The sequence below is a fragment of the Lepidochelys olivacea genome, assembly GCF_965140295.1.
Source record: "Lepidochelys olivacea isolate rLepOli2 genome assembly, chromosome: 7".
In the NCBI taxonomy this organism is placed as follows: domain Eukaryota; kingdom Metazoa; phylum Chordata; order Testudines; family Cheloniidae; genus Lepidochelys; species Lepidochelys olivacea.
In genome coordinates this window covers 50,841,326-50,848,643 of record NC_140417.1, presented here as the reverse complement: position 1 = coordinate 50,848,643, position 7,318 = coordinate 50,841,326, and positions in this window count along the sequence as shown.

Below are 7,318 nucleotides of genomic sequence, written 5' to 3'. Positions count from 1 at the left end.
TTTTATAGACCTCTACCATATCTCCCCTTAGCCGTCTCTTTTCCAAGCTAAAAAGTCCCAGTCTTATTCATCTCTCCTCATACGGAAGCCGTTCCTTACCCCTAATCATTTTTGTTGCCCTTTTCTGAACCTTTTCCAATGCTAATATATTATTTTTGAGATGGGGCAACCACATCTGAACACAGTAGTCAAGATGTGGGCGTACCATGGATTTATATAGAGGCAACATGATATTTTCTGTCCTATTATCTATCCCTTTCTTAATTATTCCCAGCAATCTGTTCATTTTTTTGACGGCCGCTGCACATTGAGTGAATGTTTTCAGAGAACTATCCACAATGACTCCAAGATCTTTCTTGAGTGATAACAGCTGATTTAGACCCCATCATTTTATATGTATAGTTGGGATTATGCTTTCCAATGTGCATTAGTGTGCATTTATCAACATTAGATTTTATCTGCCATTTTGTTGCCCAGTCACCCAGTTTTGAGAGATCCTTTTGTAGTTCTTTGCAGTCTGCCTGGGTCTTATCTTTAGGAAATTTTATATCATCTGCAAATTTTGCCAGCTCACTGTTTACCCCTTTTCCAGGCCATTTATGAATATGTTGAATAGGACTGGTCCCAAAACAGACCCCTGCGGGACACCACTATTTACCTCTCTCTCCATTCTGAAAGCTGACTATTTATACCTAACCTTTGTTTCCTATCTTTTAACCAGTTACCAATCCATGAGAGCACCTTCCCTTTTATCCCGTGCCAGCTTACTTTGCATAAGAGCCTTTGGTGAGGGACCTTGTCAAAGGATTTCTGAAAATCTAAGTACACTATATCCACTGAATACCCTCGGTCCACATGCTTGTTGACCCCCTCAAAGAATTCTAGTAGATTGGTGAGGCATGATTTCCCTTTACTAAAACCATGTTGACTCTTCCTCAACAAATTATGTTTATCTATATGCCTGACAATATTGTTCTTTATTATAGTTTCAACCAGTTTGCCCGGTACTGAAGTCAGGTTTACAGGCCTGTAATTGTCAGGATCACTTCTAGAGCCCTTTTTAAAATTGGCATCACAGCAGCTATCCTCCAGTCATCTGGTACAGAAGCTGATTTCAATGATAGGTTACAGACTACAGTTAGTAGTTCTGCAATTTCACGTTTGAGTTCCTTGAGAACTCTTGGTTGAATACCATCTGGTCCTGGTGACTTATTGCTGTTTAATTTATCAGTTTGTTCCAAAACCTCCTCTAATGATACCTCAATCTGGGACAGTTCCTCAGATCTGTCACCAAAAAAGAATGGCTCAGGTTTGGGAATCTCCCTCACATCCTCAGCCATGAAGACCGTTGCAAAGAATTCATTTAGTTTCTCTGCAATGGCCTTATCGTCCCTGAGTGCGCCTTTAGTGCCTCAATCATCCAGTGGCCCCACTGGTTGCTTAGCAGGCTTCCTGCTTCTGATGTACTTTAAAAAAATTTGCTATTATTTTGGAGTCTTTGGCTAACTGTTCCTCAAATTCTTTTTTGGCCTTCCTAATTGTATTTTTACACTTCATTTGCCAATGTTTATGCTCCTTTCTATTTTCCTCACTAGGATTTAACTTCCACTTTTTAAAGGATGCCTTTTTGCCTCTCACTGCTTCTTTTACTTTATTGTTTAGACACGGTGGCTCTTTTTTGGTTCTCTTAGTATGTTTTTTAATTTGGGGTATACATTTAAGTGAACCTCTGTTATGGTGTCTTTAAAAAGTTTCCACGCAGATTGTAAAGATTTCACTTTTGGCACAGTACCCTTTAATTTCTGTTTAACTAATCTCCTCATTTTTGTTTAGTTCCCCTTTCTGAAATTAAATGCTACAGTGTTGGGCTGCTGTGGTGTTTTTCCTGCCACAGGGATACTAAATTTAATTATATTATGGTCACTATTACCAAGCGGTCCAGCTATATTCACCTCTTGGACCAGATCCTGTGCTCAATTTAGGACTAAATCAAGAATTGCCTCTCCTCTGGTGGGTTCCAGGACCAGCTGCTCCAAGAAGCAGTCATTTAAGATGTCAAGAAACTTTATCTCGGCATCCCATCCTGAGGTGACATGTATCCAGTCAATATGGGGATAACTGAAATCCCCCATTATTATTATTGAGTCTTTTATTTTAATAGCCTCTCTAATCTCCCTGAGCATTTCACAGTCACTATCACCATCCTGGTCAGGTGGTTGGTAATATATTCCTACTGCTATATTCTTATTAGAACATGGAATTTCTATCGATAGAGAGTGTATGGTACAATTTGATTCATCCTGGCCAACAAGGAAGACCCATAGTCACCAGATAGAATATTGCTCGTTCCTTCCCCCTCTAAAGAAGAGGTGGTTTGATTGGTGGTTTGAAAAGTGTGAATAGGGAGTGCTTTGTTCCAGGTGAACCTCGAGTGGGCCTGACTGTATAAAAGCCAGTCAGCTGTGAACCAGCTGAGCAGCGAACAGCAGAGCCGCTAACAGAGGGAGTTTGCCTGGGATCTGCCTGAGAGGAGGTACGCTAAGGGCTGCATTAAGGAGGCTGTGTTGGTGAGTATCTGAGTGTCTGTTGTGGGGACAGTTTGACAGTTTGACCGTGTGCTTGACTGGTGGTTTGAAAAGTGTGAATAGGGAGTGCTTTCTTCCAGGTGAACCTCGAGTGGGCCTGACTGTATAAAAGCCAGTCAGCCAGTCAGCTGCGAACTGGCTGAGCAGCAAACAGCAGAGCGGCTAACAGAGGGAGAGTGCCTGGGAGTTCACCTGGGGAGAGCCTGCTGAGGCTTACATCTTGCCGGCTTCTCTGAGTAGTTACTCCGACTCCTGAGTGAGCTCGTAGAAGGAAGGTAATATGGATGGGGGGTGTTCAGCTGTTGTGACCTGCACTGGATGTGCCATGTTTGTCTTTCTTCCACAGGACAGAAGCGACTTTGTCTGTACAAAGTGCAAGTTGGTCTCCATACTGGAAGAGAAGGTTCAAGGTCTGGAGCAACAGGTATCGACGCTGCTTTGCATAAGAGAAACTGAAGATTTCCTGGACAGACGTCAGGATATGCTTCTACAGGCACAATGTTCTGAAGATTCAGAGCAGGCTGCGCAGCGGGGACAGGAGGCCAGTGAAGAAATTTGGCAGCATGTGACCTCCAGAAGAAGAAAGGGGAGCGTCCATGTACCAGCAATGCAGATACAGGTAAGTAACCGTTTTCATGTTCTCTCCACAGGTACTAATGCGGAGAGTGTACTAGATGATACATCTGAGGGAAGGGAACAGAAGGAGACTCCGCCGATTGGAAGGCATGAGATGCACTGTCCTAGGGTTGGGGGTTCCACGACCACTGCTCCCAAGAGAAGGAGGCGGGTGGTGGTTGTCTGGGACTCTCTCCACAGGGGGACTGAGTCATCTATCTGCTGCCCCAACTGGGAAAACCGAGAAGTCTGCTGCTTGCCAGGAGCTAGGATTCACGATGTGACGGAGAGACTGCCAAGACTCATCAAGCCCTCGGATCGCTACCCCTTTCTGCTTCTCCACGTGGGCACCAATGATACTGCGAAGAATGACCTTGAGCGGATCACTGCGGACTACGTGGCTCTGGGAAGAAGGATAAAGAAGTTTGAGGCACAAGTGGTCTTCTCGTCCATCCTTCCCGTGGAAGGAAAAGGCCTGGGTAGAGACCGTTGAATCGTGGAAGTCAATGAATGGCTACGCAGGTGGTGTCGGAGAGAAGGCTTTGGATTCTCTGACCATGGGATGGTGTTCCAAGAAGGAGGAGTGCTAGGCAGAGACGGGCTCCACCTAACTAAGAGAGGGAAGAGCATCTTCGCAAGCAGGCTGGCTAACCTAGTGAGGAGGGTTTTAAGCTAGGTTCACTGGGGGAAGGAGACCAAAGCCCTGAGGTAAGTAAAATATTGCTCGGGGATGCAGGAGTGAAATCAGGAAGGCCAAATCACACCTGGAGCCGCAGCTAGCAAGAGATGTTAAGAGTAACAAGAAGGGTTTCTTCAGGTATGTTAGCAACAAGAAGAAAGTCAAGGAAAGTGTGGGCCCCTTACTGAATTAGGGAGGCAACCTAGTGACAGAGGATGTGGAAAAAGCTAATGTACTCAATGCTTTTTTTGCCTCTGTCTTCACTAACAAGGTCAGCTCCCAGACTACTGCACTGGGCAGCACAGCATGGGGAGGAGGTGACCAGCCCTCTGTGGAGAAAGAAGTGGTTCGGGACTATTTAGAAAAGCTGGACGTGCACAAGTCCATGGGGCTGGATGCGCTGCATCCGAGAGTGCTAAAGGAGTTGGCGGATGTGATTGCAGAGCCATTGGTCATTATCTTTAAAAACTCATGGCGATCGGGGGAAATCCCGGACGACTGGAAAAAGGCTAATGTAGTGCCCATCTTTTAAAAAGGGAAGAAGGAGGATACTGGGAACTACAGGCCAGTCAGCCTCACCTCAGTCCCTGGAAAAATCATGGAGCAGGTCCTCAAGGAATCAATTCTGAAGCACTTAGAGGAGAGGAAAGTGATCAGGAACAGTCAGCATGGATTCACCAAGGGCAAGTCATGCCTGACTAATCTAATTGCCTTCTATGAGGAGATAACTGGCTCTGTGGATGAGGGGAAAGCGGTGGACATGTTGTTCCTTGACTTTAGCAAAGCTTTTGACACGGTCTCCCACAGTATTCTTGCTAGCAAGTTAAAGAAGTATGGGCTGGATGAATGGACTATAAGGTGGATAGAAAGTTGGCTAGATTGTCGGGCTCAACAGGTAGTGATCAATGGCACCATGTCTAGTTGGCAGCCGGTATCAAGTGGAGTGCCCCAAGGGTCGGTCCTCGGGCCAGTTTTGTTCAATATCTTCATAAATGATCTGGAGGATGGTGTGGATTGCACCCTCAGCAAGTTTGCAGATGACACTAAACTGGGAGGAGTGGTAGGTACGCTGGAGGGTAGGGATAGGATACAGAGGGCCCTAGACAAATTAGAGGATTGGGCCAAAAGAAATCTGATGAGCTTCAACAAGGACAAGTGCACAGTCCTGCACTTAGGACAGAAGAATCCCATGCACCACTACAGACTAGGGACCGAATGGCTAGGCAGCAGTTTTGCAGAGAAGGACCTAGGGGTTACAGTGGATGAGAAGCTGGATATGAGTCAACAGTGTGCCCTTGTTGCCAAGAAGGCAAATGGCATTTTGGGATGTATAAGTAGGGGCATTGCCAGCACATCGAGGGACGTGATCGTTCCCCTCTATTTGACATTGGTGAGGCCTCATCTGGAGTACTGTGTCCAGTTTTGGGCCGCACACTACAAGAAGGATGTGGAAAAATTGAAAAGAGTCCAGCGGAGGGCAACAAAAATGCTTAGGGGACTGGAACACATGACTTATGAGGAGAGGCTGAGGGAACTGGGATTGTTTAGTCTACGGAAGAGAAGAATGAGGGGGGATTTGATAGCTGCTTTCAACTACCTGAAAGGGGGTTCCAAAGAGGATGGATCTGGACTGTTCTCAGTGGTAGCTGATGACAGAACAAGGAGTAATGGTCTCAAGTTGCAGTGGGGGAAGTTTAGGTTGGATATTAGGAAAAGCTTTTTCACTATGCGGGTGGTGAAACACTGGAATGCGTTACCTAGGGAGGTGGTGGAATCTCCTTCCTTAGATATTTTTAAGGTCAGGCTTGACAAAGTCCTGGCTGGGATGATTTAGTTGGGGATTGGTCCTGCTTTGAGCGGGGGGTTGGACTAGATACCCTCCAGAGGTCCCTTCCAACCCTGATATTCTATGATTCTATGATTCTAAGAGTCATGCAAGTGGTGACAAATCTGAGGAACTGTCCCAGATTGAGGTGTCATTAGAGGAGCTTTTGGAACAAACTGATAAATTAAACAGCAATAAGTCACCAGGACCAGATGGTATTCATCCAAGAGTTCTGAAGGAACTCAAATGTGAAATTGCAGAACTACTAACTGTAGTCTGTAACCTATCATTGAAATCAGCTTCTGTACCAAATGACTGGAGGATAGCTAATGTGACGCTAATTTTTAAAAAGGGCTCTAGAGTTGATTCTGGCAATTACAGGCCGGTAAGCCTGACTTCAGCACTGGGCAAACTGGCTGAAACTATAGTAAAGAGTAAAATTGTCAGACACATAGATGAACATAATTTGTCCCCAAAGTATGGAGTTGCTCATGCAGTTGCAACACGTAGTGGACCAAACCTGTGACCCAGGTTTCTTGCTCCTCCCAATTATCCCAAAGGAGGTCGAGAATGCCACAGGTTTGCCTTCCACAGAGGAGCTCAAAGGGTGAGAAGCCTGTTGATGCCTGGGATACCTCCAGCATAGTGAACAACAGGGCTGGGAGTAAAGTGTTCCAGTGCTGAGCGTCTTTTTCCACAAACGTATGCAACATCATTTTCAACATCCGGTTGAAATGCTTTACCAGCCCATCTGTTTGAGGGTGGTACACCAACGTCTTGAAAGCCCATATGGTAAGTAAGCGGCAGAATTCAGCCCTCAGACAGGATACCACGTTGGTACCCTGATGAGTTAGGATCTCTCATGGTATCCCCATTCTGGTGAAGACTTTCACTAGCTCATCGGAGATCTTAGTTGCTGTAGCTGTCCACAAAGGGACAGCTTTGGGGTACCAGTGGCATAGTCAATAACCACCAGAATGTAGCAGTTTTCCACCCCTTTCCTTTTCATTGGCCCCACCAGGTCCAGGCCGATACATTCAAATGGGACCCATATCACAGGTAAGGGGATGAGGGGTGGCTTGGGTACTCCCTTCGGTCAGGCCGCTGGCACTCTGGGCAAGAGGCACTGTAATCCTTTACAATAGAACTGCAAAGATATGGACTCCAGAGTTATGGATTTGACTGGTCAACCGGACACCAAGTGAAACTGAAAGCAACCAATCAGGCAGCAGCAGAGACCAAAAAAATAAAAACAATAAAATACTGTACTGTGCTCGTATTGCATCTTAAAGGTAGGCACATCTGGGCAATCTGTCCCCATCCTCACCCCCATGCGCAGGGCAGCCACTTACAGCGAGATGCTATGCTGCCAGCCCAAGGCAGCTGGAACCAGCCAGCAGAGCAGGAGCAGTGCTGGGGTCTGCACTGCATTCAATCCTCCCTCCCCTCCCACAACTGGGAGGCGAATGCACTGTTTTTAACCCCCTTCTCTGGCCAGGAGGGGGATGCACTATTTTTTCTCTGTCTCTCTCTCTCACACACACACACCCACCCCCTGCCAGGAGGGGGACAAGCTTGCAAACTCATCTTGGGGCTGAGTAGGGAGCTCAGCTG